Source organism: Pantherophis guttatus, chromosome 1 (genome assembly GCF_059756535.1).
Source record: "Pantherophis guttatus breed Tessera chromosome 1, ASM5975653v1, whole genome shotgun sequence".
Lineage (NCBI taxonomy): Eukaryota > Metazoa > Chordata > Lepidosauria > Squamata > Colubridae > Pantherophis > Pantherophis guttatus.
Genome location: NC_142063.1, coordinates 162,267,960 through 162,285,686, shown reverse-complemented (window position 1 = coordinate 162,285,686; position 17,727 = coordinate 162,267,960). Strand labels below are relative to the sequence as shown.

The 17,727-nt window shown below is 37.1% G+C and overlaps 1 long non-coding RNA gene across 1 annotated transcript in view; it reads left to right on the top strand.

The window, feature by feature from the left end:
- The window catches only part of LOC132710644 (uncharacterized), a 56,957-nt gene extending 39,545 nt beyond the window's left edge, over positions 1–17,412 (top strand). Inside the window, exon 4 of the long non-coding RNA XR_009621327.2 lies at positions 17,329–17,412. This is a non-coding gene — a long non-coding RNA (uncharacterized LOC132710644). The remainder of the gene's footprint in view (positions 1–17,328) is intronic.
- Positions 17,413–17,727: the final 315 nt, after the last annotated feature.

Below are 17,727 nucleotides of genomic sequence, written 5' to 3'. Positions count from 1 at the left end.
ATTCTCCAACATGATTGCTTTTACAGGAACTCTATTCTGACAACATACTAAAAGGAAAGAAATGGGAGGGGGGGACTAAACAAAGGAATGTACCACTTGGCAACCTGTGCAAAGGTGTTTTAACTATCAGACTAACTTCAACGCAAGCCACTGTCCAAAAATAGCATCATGACCTGCAAAACTGCTTAAACTGTAACTTCTCATTTTGCCAGCCTATTTTGGACCAACAGCGCTCAGACCAAAAATGGCTCAGCACTGAATATAAATAGACTCATGAAGAGATGGAATATCCTAGTAGATTGTCTCCGGATCAGTTTATATTGCTTTCAATGGATTCCTATCATTAACTTGTTGGATGGCATTCTTCACCTAATACAGTAATGTGTGTGTGTGGGGAGAGAGTTCAGAGTTGAGGTATACACAGTGGTGAGTTGCTCCTGGTTCAGCTCAGTTCAGCCGAGCTGGTAGCAGTGACGCTATTACGTCACCGAACCGGTTCTCTTTTTTTGGGAGCTGGGCTCTCCCACCAACCCCCACGTTATTCCGATCTTATATTTCTTCTTTTTTCGCCTAGCTGAGAGGTGTGGCAGAGCGGATTGCCGCACCTCAGCTGGGCAGATTCACAACACGCTTGCGCAAAGTGCGTGACCAAAGAGGTGATCCGGTAGTAAAGCCAGTTAGAACCCACCCTTGTGTATACAGTATTCCCATGTCCCTTTTGTGGTGTTTCTTCAACTGCTTTTTTTCTTTCACTTTTACTTTTTAAAAATGACTGGATATGGTCAGAGAAAAACTGCAAAGGTACCTGGCATCTTCATACCTTCAGCTCTCTAGAGGATCTCCAAAGATGTGGATGGTAAAAAAGGAACCTTTCCAGATTCTTTTCCAAGAAGAAATATGTGACATTGATTTAGGAGTAGAGGTCTCCTTTCCTAAGGAGCCCTAGAATTACACCCATTTAGCACTGATGGCTGGGAATTTGGTGAATTGCAGCCCAACACAAGTATAGTCTGATAGTTAAATGTTGGCCTCTATAAGTTTGTTTTTCAAACAAATCTATTTTATAAATTATTATAGGAATAAGATGAATGTATATTAGAGGCATCCATTTAGTCAACAGGAATCAAGCTTCTTAAGTCCCAAAAGTGCTTTTTTCCTCCTAAAAGGCAACTAGACTTTCTTGGGTTTTTTTCTTTGAAAATGTTTCACTTTTCATCCAAGAAGCTTCTTCTGTTCAGTTCAGAACTGAAGAAGCTTCTTGGCTTAGAAGCGAAGCATTTTCGGAGAAAATAATATCAGGGTACTAAGTCATAGTTACTCCATAACAAATGTTTCTTCAGAACTATAGGATACAAATCATCTTTCCCAAAGTGGAAATGTAGTTTTTATTTCAAAATACTTAAAATAAGTTACTCATTGCTCTTTATCTTACTACTTACTGTGTTTCTCCTAAAATACGACCAACTCCAAAAAGAAGGCCTAGTACTGTTTTGTGCACATGCATTAAAATTAAGCCCTACCCCCAAAATTTGGCCCTATTTAAGCACATGTGTGGTCAGGCCAGAGTGGACAACAGCAGGCTTTTTCAGGTGGATGGCTACCGGTAGCTGGAGTGACCATTACAGGTAGGCAAGGGTGCTGAGGTACGTGGGTCATGTCGCACGCTCTTTTTGGCTGCGAAAGAAGTGGCCTGGTGGCCAGGCGAGGCATGTGGGTCACATTGCTCACTCTTTTCGGTCATGAAAGAATCAGCCCGGTGATCGGGGGGGGGGTTGGGCGAGTGAGTTGCTCTTTTCAGCCACGAAAGAAGCAGCCTGGTGGTCAGGTGAGACACGTGGGGGGGGGGGGAATTAAGACACCCCTTGAAAAGAAGGCCTAGCCATTTTTTCAGAGGTCAAAAGAAAATAAGACCTGGTCGTATTTTTGAAGAAACACAGTATAAATTGGCTGACATGTTTAGCAATATGTTGGCCTGCTTTAAACATTGTTTTTGTGGCATCATCAGCATAATCTATTTAAAATGTGACTATTTAACAATAACTTTAATATTACTGAACTCAATAATCACTTATAGTAGAAGAAGGTTTTCAGATGGTCCATTTTTTACCACAGATTATCTTTTTTTTTTTTTTGTGACAGCTGGAAACACAAAAACTCAGAAACCTAGTCATAAAGGAACCAATTGCTATTTTACCTGGATAAATTTTATATAAACCACTTCATCATATATGTCAGGAGACATAATTCAAAAGTGTTCAAAAGCCAAGGTCTATGAAATGTGTTTTGTCAGGAATAATTATTCATTTCTTCTTGCTGTGACTTTTTCCTCAGAAGCCAAAGATGAGAAACCAATTTGCAATGAATAACTACTAAAGATGTTACTAGATAATGCTGATAATGGTGTTCTCAAACCTTGGGTTTCTTGTGTACTGTCACCATTGTGACATCATTGTAATTCTCTAGACATGAAAATACACAAACATACACATACAGCCAAGATTTGAAAGTTTAGATTCCTCTAAACTTTTCTGCTGCTTGTAAATGAAATACTGGCATATCCTCATAGCTATGAGGTTGATAATAAAAGTAAATTAGCAGTCTCTGTTATCTAATGGCAGAACATAGAATAGGGAATTTTAACTCAGATATGCAAGATAATGCTAATATATAATTTGTGCATTTTGCTGAATAAAATCTGCTGAGTAATATTGCATCAGTGATTAAACTTTTCAATTTTGATTGAGAGCTACAGTTTCTCTTGCCCAATTCTTTAACTAGAACTGAAGCATGACAGCCTAAGTACACAACCACAACAATTTTTTAAAGAAAGGGGAGTCCCCCAAAGAGAAAAATGTGGACAACAGATGCTCAGGGGCCACAAAATATTGATTGTTCTATTATATGATATGATAAGGAATATAATGAAGTAGTTGAAATGTCAACATGGCATTTCTTTTGTGATACTCAAACTATGCTTGCCCAAATATTTTACATATAAAGTTTTTAACATTTACCTACATTGATTTTTTCCTCTTTGACATGATTGCCTTTCCCAATTTCAGTATCCTCCAGATTTGTGGTTTTCAGATTGTATTGGGCAAAAATATTGCAAAAATATTATAAATTGGCTGTTCATAAATTGAACATGCGCTCGTAGAGTGATACCATTGGGAAACACATTGTAATTCTAGGCTATATCAACATATGTTTATATCAAAATCAGAAGAAGTCCTCATTCTTCTCTAATCTGAATTGGTCAAAGTCTATCTAGAATATTGTGACAGGTTTTGGACATTCTATTGTACAAAAGTTATTGATATGCAATTGAGATGTTAAAAGGCCAAAATGGGAAAGCTTAAATAAGGTCTGTTATAATTTTTTCTATTCTGGGGTGGTAAAAACATGCAGATTATTTGAACAATGTCATCATATCTTACCCCACCCCTCTTTTTTAAAATTTAAGCAAGCACAGATTAATGTCTCTTCATAAGACTTTATAAGACTTCATTTCTAGTTCCCTGATCATCCTTTGTTGCTCTTTTCTGAACCTCCTGTAGTTTCTCTGAATCAGTGGTGGGTTGCCCCCAGTTCAGACCGGTTCGCAAGAACCAGTAGTAAAACCAGAGGGAGGCTCCGCCCAATGACCCAGATGTCTTCAAAGTTGATCTGCGCATGTGCAGAAGAGCATGCGGGCATGATGAGAACCGATAGTAAAGGTAAGTAGAACCCACCCCTGCTCTGAATCATCTTAAAATGAATTAGAACTAGACTAAACTAGACAGAACTAGACTTAATAACTTAGGTGAATCCTGATTGATACAGAAGAAATTTTCCATCATTCGAAATGATACTTCTTTAGATGCAGCATCTGATTTTATTCACAACCATTTCTGACTACTGAGTCAGATTCCATTCACAATAACTAGCTTATTTTCCTACAAGCCACTACTATTAATGAGCTATAGTCATGCTTTTTTTTTTTTTTCAGAAATGAAGAATTTTGCATTTGTCTTTGTTGCATTTCATTGTGGGGCTTTCCGCCAGTTTCTCTCATCTACAAAGATCATTTCTAGTTCTATTCCTTGGGTTTTACTTCTTGGATTTTAGCTAATTCAACTCATGATCACCTACAAATCTGATATGCATTTCCTCCACTGCAACATCTAAGTTATGAATTAAAATGCTAAAGATTGCAGAGCAAGGAATGAGCTTTGTGGCACTTCTTTTGATCTTTGACTTCAGTTTGATGAGGAATTGTTGATGAATTCTCATCCAGCTTTTTATCTGTTTCAGTGTCATTCCACCTAACAGCTTGCTAATCAGAATGGCAGGGTACTTTTTAGACATCTCACTAAAATGAAGAAATACTCAAGTTTTCACATTCTTATAAAGCACTAAGTAAGGGTTTTTCTTTGTTTGCTTGCTTTTGTGCCTTTCAGTCAGTCTTTACTTCTGGTTAGAAATGGATGTACAAATATTGCAATTTTTTGCCAACATTTTGGAAATGTTTTGCTGTTGTTTTCTTTCTAGAACTAACAGGAAGTGACTGGCCCAGCAGGCTTCTGGTCTAAAGTAGGAGTAGAATTTATGATCTTCCAATTTTTAGCCCAGTCCCTTTAACCACTACACAACTTACACAAGTATGCCCATGACACCACTGTTCTATAAAATTTGCCATTTGGTTTCCATGTGCAATTCAAGGTGCTGATTACTATCTATATTGAGGGACTGCCTATTACTAATAGTTTCTACCTATCTGGTAAGAATGGGTGCACTTTGCTGTTGTTAGTTGCAAAATCGTGTCCGACCCATCGCGATCCCATGGACAACGTTTCACCAGGCCTTCCTGTCCTCTACCAATCTTCTGGAGTCCATTTAAGATCATGCCTACTACTTCGGTGACTCCATCCAGCCACCTCGTTTTCTGTCATCCCCTTCTTCTTTTGTCCTCAATCTTTCCCAGCATTAGGCTCTTCTCCAATGAGTCCTTCCTTCTCATTAGGTGGCCAAAGTATTTGAGTTTCATCTTCAGGATCTGGCCTTCTAAAGAGCAGTCAGACTTGATCTCCTCTAGGACTGACTGGTTTGATCATTTTGCAGTTCAAGGGACTTGCAGGATTCTTCTCCATAGTTCCATAGTTCAAAGGCCTCAATTTTTTGGCGCTCAATCTTTCTTATGGTCCAGCTTTCACAGCCATACATTGCAACTGGGAAAACCATAGCCTTGACTATACACACTTTTGTTAGCAGGGTGATGTCTCTGCTTTTTAGAATGCTGTCTAGATTTGTCTAGGGTCTTTCAATGAAATATGCCATCTAATAGGATTCTGGAAGTATGCCTTCTCTATCATGATGACTCACATCTTGATGTCATTCTGAAAGACATTGAAAACTTGGTTGTTTTCCCAGGCTTTGGATGCACATCCTTTGTTCTTTTATTTTATTGTTCTGGCTTTTTTGTACTGCAAAGCATCCAAATTGTTGGGAGCTGGGTGTTCTTTAAATCTACATAAATCAGTAAGAAAAGAAATAGCAAAAATTAAAAATGAGATCCAGATGATTGGATGAAACTAGTTTTTGACAAAACTATATTAACTTCAATTAATAATTGCTATATTTTTGAAGCATTTGCAAATCAATTGCTTCAAGAACTACTCAAAAAAAAAATCTGTTTTTTTACAGATACCGATATCTGACAGTATCCGACCCACTTACACCTGGGTTGTAATTTTTCAGTTCTTCCTTTTTCCTCCTTATGAAGATAGGAGTAGCATTTGCTCTTCCTTACCTATCTGGTACTTGTGTTTTTCTGGCAGGCACATCCATCTCCCATACACAAAACTGATACAAATGTATACTCTCTTGCAAAGCAATTTTCAAAATGACTTGGAATTAGGTTGACCTGATTTTAAGGCAGACAAAGTAAAGGTTTGAGAGAAATCTACATTGACAGATTGACCCATCCCTACAGCACACTACAACTACAACTTTTAATTTATTGTTGCTTGTATTTGGACTGTAGCTGTTCCCTCCAAAATGCAAGAGAGCAGTGGTCTGGGACTTAACCACTGATTGTCCCTCTGTCTCTGTCACTTCACCACCAAAAAGTATAGAGCTACCACAGACAGTTTGGTTACCCTATAATTGTAAGTCTTTGTAAGCTAGGGTTACCCATGACCCGCAACCAACCAACTCACATCCCCATAAATGAGCAAGGCATCTGAGAGAGTCATAAAAGAACATTTGGTTTTTGGTTTTGGTTTGTAAAATTAAACTCAACTGTCTGGCAGCTTTCAATACAATTTTGCCTAGTTCAACTTCAGGACCTAACCAGATATGTAACTGGGCAATAGAAGGAGCTGTAGATGTGATTTTTATCAGCTCAGTCAGTCACATGAGAGCTAGGCAATATCTTTTTTAAAAAATGTATGCAAACTTTAGTCTAATAGGATGGAACAGGAAAGGATAATTATATATTGTAATTATGTCATATGGTATCTTTCTAGCTGATGGAATATAACAGTCTCTATGTTAAATTAGAGATAAGGCCCATCTTTCTTTCATACAGTTTATGTGGATATTCAGCAATGTAGCTACAACCAACCATATAAATCTGAATACTCACAATTTGCAAAATGGTTACTGGAAAATGACTGCCAAATAAACAAACCAAAGCAATTCCCAGAGAAAACAAAATCAAAAGACGAACCACTGAAACAAGAAACAGAGTTGATATAATCAATGACAATTCATGGTCCATTAAAAGGTCAAGCATGCAAGACACAGATTGGTTTTATTCTTTAAGTTATATGTTGATATTTTGTACCTTATTTCATTTTGCATACAGGAAAAAAAATCTTGTAATACAGTACTTTTATTTAAACATCTTGCACTATCACTGTCCTTAAGGTCTAGGGAAGAATCCAGAGTGATCTACTGAATCTCAATTTTTCTTGTGGAGAATTCAGGTTGACTCTCTGGGTGATTTCAGTAAACTCAATAGGACCATCTTCTGAGTAGTTTTTTGTAAAATTATACAATAAGAGGAATTTCTTACAATATCTATAACTTGCCAATCTCCCTAAGGTTTTTTTTCTATTACTTATTTATAAAACTCATATTTAAATTTATCAAGATCATTAGGGTAATATATAAAAGGCACAAAAACTAATGCATACCCCAGCTACAATACAATTCACCACAGAAATCATGCAATTAAAAAGAAGCAATGAAAATTAAAAACCACAGAGCAAGCCAAACATTAATTGGATTTTGCATTGAAAATGCTCTTATGCTATAAACTCATCTACTAATGCAGTTAAAATGCAGTGAGGAAAATGATTGCAATAGTAATAAGAAGGGACACTATCAAATTAAAACATTGTTATCCTAAGTACTAAGTTGCACAATGTTATATGAAAATTAGAGGCTATTTTTTTATCTGTTAAAGCAGGAAAACTTTAACACAATCCTATATATGACTAATCAGAAAGGAGTCACATTAAATACAGTGAAACATATTTCTAGGTAGATGAATATAAAATTACAGCCTGAAATCAAACTAATGCAGCAAGTTGGGATCATATCTAGTAACTTTGCACAATATATTATTTATTCTGTTCATGTACAATATGTACATGTACAGGCCTAAGATCTTCAAGTTTTATTTTCATGATGCAGATATCTGTTTTTAATTCCATGTGATAGTGTTTCTGCCATTCACATGTCATGAAGAATAAATCTGCCAATTTTGGTTTCACTTGGTTTCTAATTTTCCAACCTTATGTTTCTTTCATTCCAGTTCTACATCATGTTTTGATTTTCTGCTTTTACAAACAATACAATAATCTCTGTGCATACTTCTAAGAATCTTATCTTTCATATTAATCCAGTGCACTTTATTTTGCCCATAATAGACGTAATTTTTGCAAACAATGTTGTCTAGCATAATGTGCTTTGCTTATTTAGAGATCTGCAACCGTATATTTTGAAAAGTATATCTTGAAGAATAATCATGTTAAGATTTGGTTTGGGAAGTGAATGTAAAAGGAAGATTGAATGTTTTTTTCCACATACATACCTATTCTTGCAGTGAGGCCCTGGGATATCTAAAAGACCGTGTTCTCCATTAGTGTTTTTGAGAATGGACTACAGATAAGCAAGAGAGATGCTGAGATAGAGATCTAGAGTTATGAACCTTCAGGAAGAGAAGACCAAAGCAGAATATTTGAAATATAGTACTGGTAGTTGAATTATATGGGAGTTATCACATAACTCCCACATGGCATAATATTTTAAAGAACATACTTTTCTAAGAGCATTCACCCCTGCATATTTTAACTCTCTTTCTTTAGCAGTTCTCAAGAGGTGAACACTTTCCTCAGGGAGATACTGCTACTGCAGTAAAGGTGTGCTAGAAACACTGGGCCATATTTTTTTGTGTTTGTATTTATATTTATTAGTTTGTCAAACATGTACAAGATAGCAGGTATAAATATAAACATGGATATGAACGAAAGAAATGAATACAAATAAATGGGGAAAGTAGGTCAGGGACGGTAGGCATAAGCGCACACTTATTCACGCCCCCTTTACGGACCTCTTAGGAATGGGGTGAGGTCCACAGTAGACAGTTTAAGATTGAAGCTGTGAGGGTTAGAGGATGTAACAATGGACTCAGGTAGAGCATTCCAGGCATTGAACACTCTGTTGCTGAAGTATTTTCTGCAATCAAGTTTGGAGTGTTTACCTTGAGTTTGTACCAATTGTTTGCCCGTGTATTATTGAGGTTGAAGATGAAGAAGTCATTGATAGGTAAGACATTGTAGCAGATAATTTTGTGTACTGTGCTTAGATCATACCGCAGGTGGAGCAGTTCCAGATTGTCCAAGCCCAAAATTTCAAGTCTGGTGACATAGGGAATTCTATTGTGAGTAGAGGAGTGAAGCACTCTTCTTGTGAAGATACTGGACTGATACATCTACAAAGATAGCCCTAGCATTTACATACTCATTCCAAACCTTCACAATATCTGGGTACTCTTGACAACTTTTAGCCAAACAATTTGCCTTCAGGCAAAGACTCCTAAACCTTAGGGCAAGCCTCAAAATTCCGTTCAGTGAGTATGGTCCTGTTGCAAGGCTCTGTTGCAAGGAGGAATAGAAAGAGTCAGAAAAGGAAATCGGCAATCTTCTGTTTTATTATTATGTTACATTGATAATAACACCTTATGTTAATATCTGAAGCAAAACAATGACTTGGAGCTCAGAGAGCACCAAGGACCCCTCAATTCAACCCTGAGCTACAAATATTCTCCTTTCTAGGTAATGACTGTTTGGTCTGGGATTGTAATAAATTTTATTGATTTGTTGGTTCTATGTGTTGGTTATAGGAATGATCTAGCAAACTATATACATATATGAGAGAGTGATATAAGGGTTAAGGGTTTGATCTAAACCCAAGCTCAAGACCACTGGAATTCACTGGATAGCCTTAGGACAATCACAGTCTCACAGCCCAATTTATTGAACAGGGAGTTCCATCACTACACTGCCTTGTGCCCCTAAAGGAAAAGTGGAAAATCCATTTAAAAACAAAGAAAGAATAATCATATTGAGAACAGGGTTTAGGAATACACCAAATGGGTTGGTTGGCTTGATTTGTTTGTTTTCTCAGTTAAGTGGCATCACTGTCACATTACATGGCAAGTGGACTTGAAAAATCCTGAATGTTCTATAGGCTTCATGCATGTGATGGTAAGGAAATTGAAGGCAAATTACTGTGCCAGAATCTGTTTCTCTGCAAAGACACAGATGTGTGAGTAGACATGGTCTTTTAATGTCTGCTTCAATGTGTAAAAGGTAAGCACTTCCCATTATTGTAGTTGTAACAAATCTAATTTGAGATCGCAATATCTGAGTCCATCATTATTTGGCTACAATAAAGTCCATCATTATTTGGCTTTAGTTTTTTCTTGGTTGTCTGGATACTTTTACTTTCTAAAGTAAAAAATTAAATGGTTTTTGCTCTATTTTTTTAAAAGAATAGTGGATGACTCAGCCGCCCTGAGTCTTCGGAGGGGGGGGCGGCATATAAATTGAATTAATTAAATTAAATTAAATTAAATTTGTTTATAGCATCAGAGCTATGTGAAGATGATTGTGTGTGTTATTTTTATGACCTGATAATAAATGATTATGTTGGTGGAAGAATATGCTAAGGTAAAAGTGTCCTTTTGACCACTTATAGACTAGTCAAAATGTGTGAATACTTTATGAATGCTTACTTACATTACCTATTATATAAAAAGAAATGAGCTGTGATTAAAGCTCTCTGTCTAGAGCAGGGGTGTCAGACTCAAGGCCCAGGGGCCGAAACTAGCTTGTGTGGTGCTTAGATCTGGCTCATGGGGCCACCCTGAAAACAGTGAAGGACCGGCCTGTGGTGCCTCTGCCAGTGAAAACGGAGCCAGGTGGCCCTCCTGAGCTCCATTTCCACTGGCAGAGGATTGCAGAAGGCCGTCGCAAGTGAAAACGGAGCTTGAGTGTCTGTTTTTGGTGTCGAGTGCTCGGGCCACCACTGGTGTCCCCAACACAAGTGACATTGAGCTAGCCATGCCCTCCCTGGCCATGCCCCTCCACCCCCCCAAGGTCAAACACAATCCCGATGCTGCCCTCAATGAAATTGAATTTGACACCCCTGATCTAGAGGGATGAATCAATCTCATGAATTTTTTTTATTCAGGATCTCATGAATCCTGAAAATTTTGTTTTAGCTCCATGTCTTCAGGGTTGGAGTTTGTATCTGGAACAATAAAAGGAATTGTCTGGTTTTTAAGAACATTCCATTTACATATATGGTTTTCAGTGGTTAATAATTCTGATACCTATGGTATCTTTTCTCAGAACAAGAATGAATAAGTGGAAAGCAACAGTTGGCTTGGCGGCTCATGCCAGGTCTAAACTTGAAAAAGTGATTCAGATTAGAAAAAAATAAATAGATAGGCCCAGGACAACTCCCAAATTTGCTTAATTCAATCTAAATGACAGTAACATTAATTTTCTCAAATTTAGTAAAATTGACTAGTTTCCATACAATTGTTTCTATTTCCATCACAATAAAAATTACTATTCAGTGGCAAGTTTAGACCTGGAAAGATCATAGGTTCACATCCAAATCTTGGGGGAGCTGTAGTTTTGTACCATATGCTTGAAATGTGTTTTGAAATCACCTCTTTGACTCTTGAACTCAAGTCTTTGTCAACAAATGGAAACAATTAAAAGTTTTAAATTGACAAGACAAATATTGCCATGCTATGAATTATGCTAGTCAATTTACTGCATTTCCCCCTTTGAAACAACAGCTTTGTGGCTTCTGGCAGCCCTACTGAATTTTGAAAAGGGTTGACGGTTAGACTACACAACAACTGCAGTCAAACACAGAGTTTGTACATACTGTGTTCAAATGTGTTACCCATTTTGTTCTGTGGTACAAAGAGAATGCAATTATTCATCAGCAGCGTGTCTGCTCAATATTAATAAGTGGTGATGGTTTGGACTATGAAGGTTTTTTTGTGTGTAGACCAGAGGTGAATAACTGGTACCCATCCCTTGAGTCATTTCTTTCAATGCTAGTGTATTGCTTAGCTCAATCTAGTTGCCAAACATTGTTGGAGTGATGTTCTGACATTTGGAGGCAGGAAAGGCATGAATATTGTCATGCTAAGTTTCAGTGGATTCTTTAAAAAGGCATAGCTTAAAATTCCATCCCCAAATCTAAACAAACAAACCCAAAACAACAAAGCTCAGCACTAGCTTCCAGTGGAATCATCTCCCCACCCACATGGGTTCCTTCCAAATTTTAAGTAAGGTTCTGCCCATCAAAAAAACAAAAAACAAAAAAACTCTGTAGGTTTTCAATTCAAAGGCCTAGAATGACCAATTACCAGAACATTTGATAGATTAAATTGCACAGATCTGTGCCAGCCAAAAAGTTATTATCCAATTAGAATTAGTGCACGATCTAGTAATTAGTTAGATGTTTCAGCTTGGGAATCTTGAGGTTGAGGATGAAGTGTTTGCAAGATGAAGACCTACCTCTTGATATTGATCTTCCTTGTTTGTTAAATTTGGTAGATGTTGGACAGATAGATTCTGGAGAGTGTCATAGAACATGGGAAATCAGGGATCAATTTGCACAATTTGCTATGATGGCAGTGTTTGTACTTAAAATTCTTATGTGGTGCAATTCATGTTCCACCACATTTTTCATTTCTTGGAGTCTTTGAAGAAGTTGTCATATTGCCATTAATTCCCCAAATATACTCAAACTTCTGAATTCCTTTCCTATTTTTCTTCATATGAGCATTTTATCTATCATTTTCTATCTTTTATCTATTTTGTCCTCACTGAAGGATTCATTATAGATGAAAAATTTCTGAAATTCTTTGAAGCACATTTCAGGAATTTTGTTTAAATTCTTAAAAGCACTTTTTAAAAAAATCCTTCTCTTGATCTTTTGGTGTGTTCCAACTTTGGTTAAGCATCTCTTTTGCCATTACTTTCTCAAAGTGATGAGAGAACTATACTCTTAATTTTTTCATCTCTGACCAAAATCTTACAGATGATTTTAGTTCAATTCAGCCCCTTTGTCCTAATGTTTCTTGCACCGAGTAAAAAATATCCCTAGCATCTAGCAGGGGGCAAGGTGGAAATAGTTCAGTTCTTTTTTTGGCTTCGTTTAGGATTGGGCCAAAGGAAAGTTCATGAGGAAGTCTTACTTCTTATCTCACTTGTGAGATGCCTATTATGATTCATCAACCATAGGTGTCCATAGGAAGGGAGTAAATGCATTACTATGTAATGAAATGTGCATTGCTATGCAAAATCTGTTCCTTATGTACTTGTGTGCAATGTCAGCATTTTGACACCATTGCAGTTATGGACAGACACCAATATCAGCCACATTTGTATTCCAGATCAATAGATTATTGACTACAAGACAAGTTAAGTCAGTCCCTTGCATTTTTAAAAAGTAGTTTAATATAACATATCTGGAAAGCAAATATCTTTCCTTCCTGGCCTATTTAATAGTGCAGACTATTCTGCTGTCAAGATATTAAATCAAATTTGTCTTACATAATAATGTGTATAAGGCTGTGGACTTGGAAGAGTAGAATCAACTGGCATGCTTAGAACTTTTTCCAAAAGCAACATGTTAAAATAATCTGTGATTCTGCAAGGCATATTCAACAGAGTCATGAGAATAATGTTAACTGCTTCAAGGATGCTACAAAAGAAACAAACAGCACTTACAGTTATTTCAAAAGGTTATGTGAAATGTAACTCTATTCCAAAGTTGTTGTTAATATAAGCTTCATTCCCTTCTCTTTCTAGCCATAACACTTGATAGCTGTATGTATTGTATAAAGATGTTCTTAGATTGCTAATTTCAATGGGACCGTTTATTCCTACATTGCAATTACAATGATATGGTGATATCATAGCAATTGAAACAATTATGTACAGATATACGCTATGATGTGGAATATTGGTTTGGAGTTTTGCACAAAAGATGGTAAGCCACCTGCATAAGCGTTCATGGAGTCACATGATGAAATATACATCATAATGTCATGATATAAGTGCTGTGTGTTATATATTTGTATCAGATGATAGGATGCAAGGAGATAAGGGCAGGGCTAGTGTCAAGACATTGCCACAAAGATGTCATCATTTTTCCATAATTCCCTTTATATAAATGCCTGGGTCCTATGAGATCCACAGCAAAATAAAATGACACAAATACCAGGGATGGCATCATGACACAAATTCTGACTTTATCTACTTGCATTCCAGAATCTGATGCAAGGATGAAAGTTGTATTTGTGTCATGAAAGCACATTTTGTTCTTTCCTTCCTTTGTGGATACTTGTGGCTGAATCAGTTTAAGAGCTTCTTTTTGTATTTATTTCGTTGTTCATTTATGTGTTCTCAGCCTGGAACAGCCACATTCTGTGCAATCACGTTTTAGAAGCTATCTCTATACATTTCTAAGTACTGAAAAAACTTTTCATGTTTTCTCCTTTCAATTTTCTTATAAAATTGGATTTCTCATAAAAATCCAATGTTTCTGTCCGTCATTAGACACAGTCAGGCATCAAATGTTGTTCTGAAGGACCAGGGACAAGGAGGAGGAGGAGGAGGAGAAGAAGGAGGAGGAAGAAGAGGAGGAGGAGGAGATGATTCACTCTGTTGAAGGGACATTCTTATCTCTGTGAAGCAGTTAATTAATTGCTAGAATTAGCCTATAATAAATAAAGCTCACTAGCCAAAACAGACAGGAGTTTTCAAGGGGAGTGAGAAAAGAACAAAAGAGCCTGGAGTCACACTTGCAATAGGAAGGAATGAGTACCAAGTAGTCATCTCTTTCAACTCTCTAAAAAAAAAATATTGCTGGCTCATTGTGACTAAAAGTCAAGCAGGCAGGTTGAATCAGCTTGCCCTAGCAGCTTGAAGTGGAATAGCAATTGACAAGTCACTTCTACATCATCTATGCCTGGAATAGCTATGCTTTGGGAACTGTAAAAGATGCCAGGTAACATTTAATCTCATTGCAAATTCAGTGTCTTCTCTTGGAATTGACATTCCCAAACTCCAAATCCTATCGCTCTTTTCTCTCTTGGGATGGAAAGTTACAGGAATGCCAGACCATTTTACACTGTCGGCATGTTTTCACATTTCCTTAACTTCTTATACATGCCAACAATGTGCTACATGAATATTAGTCCTCAATAAATCACTCCCAATGCCCATAGGACAATTATATATTGGAAGTAAAGATCTCAGTGCTTTTTCTGAGCCAAATATTTGTTCTCAAGCCTTTTGAAATGCTTGTTTGATTTTGATTTTTCTTTCTTTAGCTGAAAACTCTGCCACATAAACTTGGCCATTATGCTATTAACTGAACACAGGATGGTTTGGGGACTACATGTGATCCACCAGCCAAAGTTTCTCACTAACAGAAATTCAAACAAAGAACAAGCTAAAAAGAAAGCAGGAAATAACAGACACTATTAAAATGGTAGACACTATTAGAATGAAAAATAAAATACAAATGAATAACCTGGAATGTGTGAAAGTAATTTGTTTTTAACTGCCTTAAACGTTACCAGTGGATTCAAAGATAGATTACACTTTTTTTTAAAAAATAGAAATCTGAAATTTGGGAGATTGTACACCTACTCAATTTGCACAGATCACATATTTAATCCCTGTTAGCCTAATTCCCCAAATCATCTGGCCTAAAATGATAGTCATAAGCTTTCAAAAGACTTACATGTAGCCTTGCTTATCAGGAGAGGAAATTATGGAATTATCTCTATGTTATTATAAAATTCCACAAGCTTAAATGTACACAACTTTAATTATAGGCAACTAATGAATAACACGGTGGCTCAGTGGCTAAGATGCTGAGCTTGTCAATTGAAAGGTCGGCAGTTCAGAGGTTCGAATCCCTAGTACCGCGTAAAGGGGTGAGCTCCCATTACTTGTCCCAGCTTCTGCCAACCTAGCAGTTCAAAAGCATGTAAAAAAAATGCAAGTAGAAAAATAGGGATCGCCTTTGGTGGGAAGGTAACAGCGTTCTGTGTGCCTTTGGCATTTAGTCATGCCAACCAAATGACCATGGAGACGTCTTCGGACCGCGCTGGCTCTTCGGCTTTGAAATGGAGATGAGCACCGCCCCCTAGAGCTGGGAACAACTAGCACATATGTGCAAGGGGAACCTTTACCTTTACCTAATGAATAATTAAAAATAAAAAGAACTTTAAAAAATGCCATGGACAGCAAACATTATTCTGATAAAGACAAATAAACGAATAAAAGGAAACTTTTTTTTTTTTTGCATATAATATGGTTTGCATGGCATAGTAAAGTTCCCCACAGAAACTTCAATGTAGAAACTTATGGCCCTTTCTCAATAAGATGTAAAATCGTGTAAATGCTGTTTCAAGATTTAAGATCCTGTCTTCCAACATGATCAAGGTTCTAAAGGCAGAATTGGGTAGGATTTCCATTTTTAAAAAATATAAAATTCTTCTTTCATACTCCCAACTACTTTAGGCTCCCACCGACAGAAAAGTGGATAGGTGGGCAGGATGGCATCTTAATTTTACCCAAAGTTCTGTTGTTCAGTTGCATTATAAATAAAATGAATTTGAGAGTTGCCTTTATGGTAGCCACACTGTTATCATACAAGCTCCATTTTTGGGCATACGAGGATTAAAAGCGGAGCAGTAAATTCAACTGAGAATTCAACAGTGCACCACTGCAGACCTCCCCAGCAGGAGTAACCCCAGGCAGCTCATCCTCAGGTGCCAGATGGCAAGAACTCTGGGCTTTTTCACATTATCAATTACTACTATGCCAGACTAACTCTTACAGTCTAATTTGGTCATATAATATATGCCTATATGTATTTCACTTAAGAACTTGGAGTGGGAAGTATTTTGGAAGAAGGCAAAGGCAAGTCACTTACATATTTTTGCCAAGGAGACTGTATGGATGCATCTGTGTAGCTGCCAGGAACAGAGTATAACGCAATCCCGGATATCTATATAAATCAGTCAGCTGTCAGCTGTGATCTGTCAGCTGTCTAGCTACTGTGTTTAACAGTTGACACTTCTGCTCTTTTCCCATCATCTTATTTCAAGACAAGATTTGGCTTGACAGCCCTTCACATAGAGCCATGGCCATCTGAATTCAGTTTTAATTGCCCATAACAATTGCTAGTCGTGCATGGGAAAGCATATCCTGCTGTGACTCCAGCATCACATCTGTAGTCCAGAGGAGATTCATGTTGGGATAAGAAGTTCATCCGACGTCTGCACCTTTTGCAAGAGGAATGCTTGCTGGAAAGCAAATGATGCATCTGGAAGGACATCTTTTATTACAGTGCATGGGTGGGAGGGGGAAATGTAAATATGCTTTTGGAAAGAATACACAACAGCTGCCTGTGCTTCAAAAGAAACATCTGGAGGGGGATTGAATTGATGGACTTAGAGCAGTGATGCAGCAGTTAAGCGATTCCTTTGATAGGAAACTTAACATGGAACAACTTTTTTTCCCAAATGATTTTTGTGTTCTGATTGTGGTTTGGTGGGTGTAAGAATTTAATGAGTATTTGAGCTATTTCTAAAAAGATGGAATATAAACCTCATATTTCAAAAAAATCAATTTGATCCTGTATTTTTTAAAAAAGACATTAGTGACTTATATTATTTATTATTTATTTTATTATTAAAATTTATATGCCGCCCTTCTCCCGTAGGACTCGGGGCGGCTCACACAATAAAAACCACAACAATAAAATACTAAAACATACAGAAGAAGGAGAAGGAGAAGGAGGAGGAGGAGGAGGAGGAGGAGAAAGAGAAGAACTACAACTGCAACTACTATAACAACTACTAAAACAACAACAATGGGAAAATATTCCAAAAATAGTCAAGATGAAAAATTGATGTCCTGGGCCTCAAAATTCCAATAGAGATGGTATGTGTCCATCAGGAAATGTTCTTCCTGGGACTTTGCTAGAAGGGTTAGTTTGGGGGTAGGGGAAGTCAGGCAAAGGAGAGAGAATTCAATTGGCAATCTGATTTTAAAGTTTTAGGACCATGAAAATAGTATGCGACGTTTAAATGGGCATGACTAAATAAACAATTGATATAAA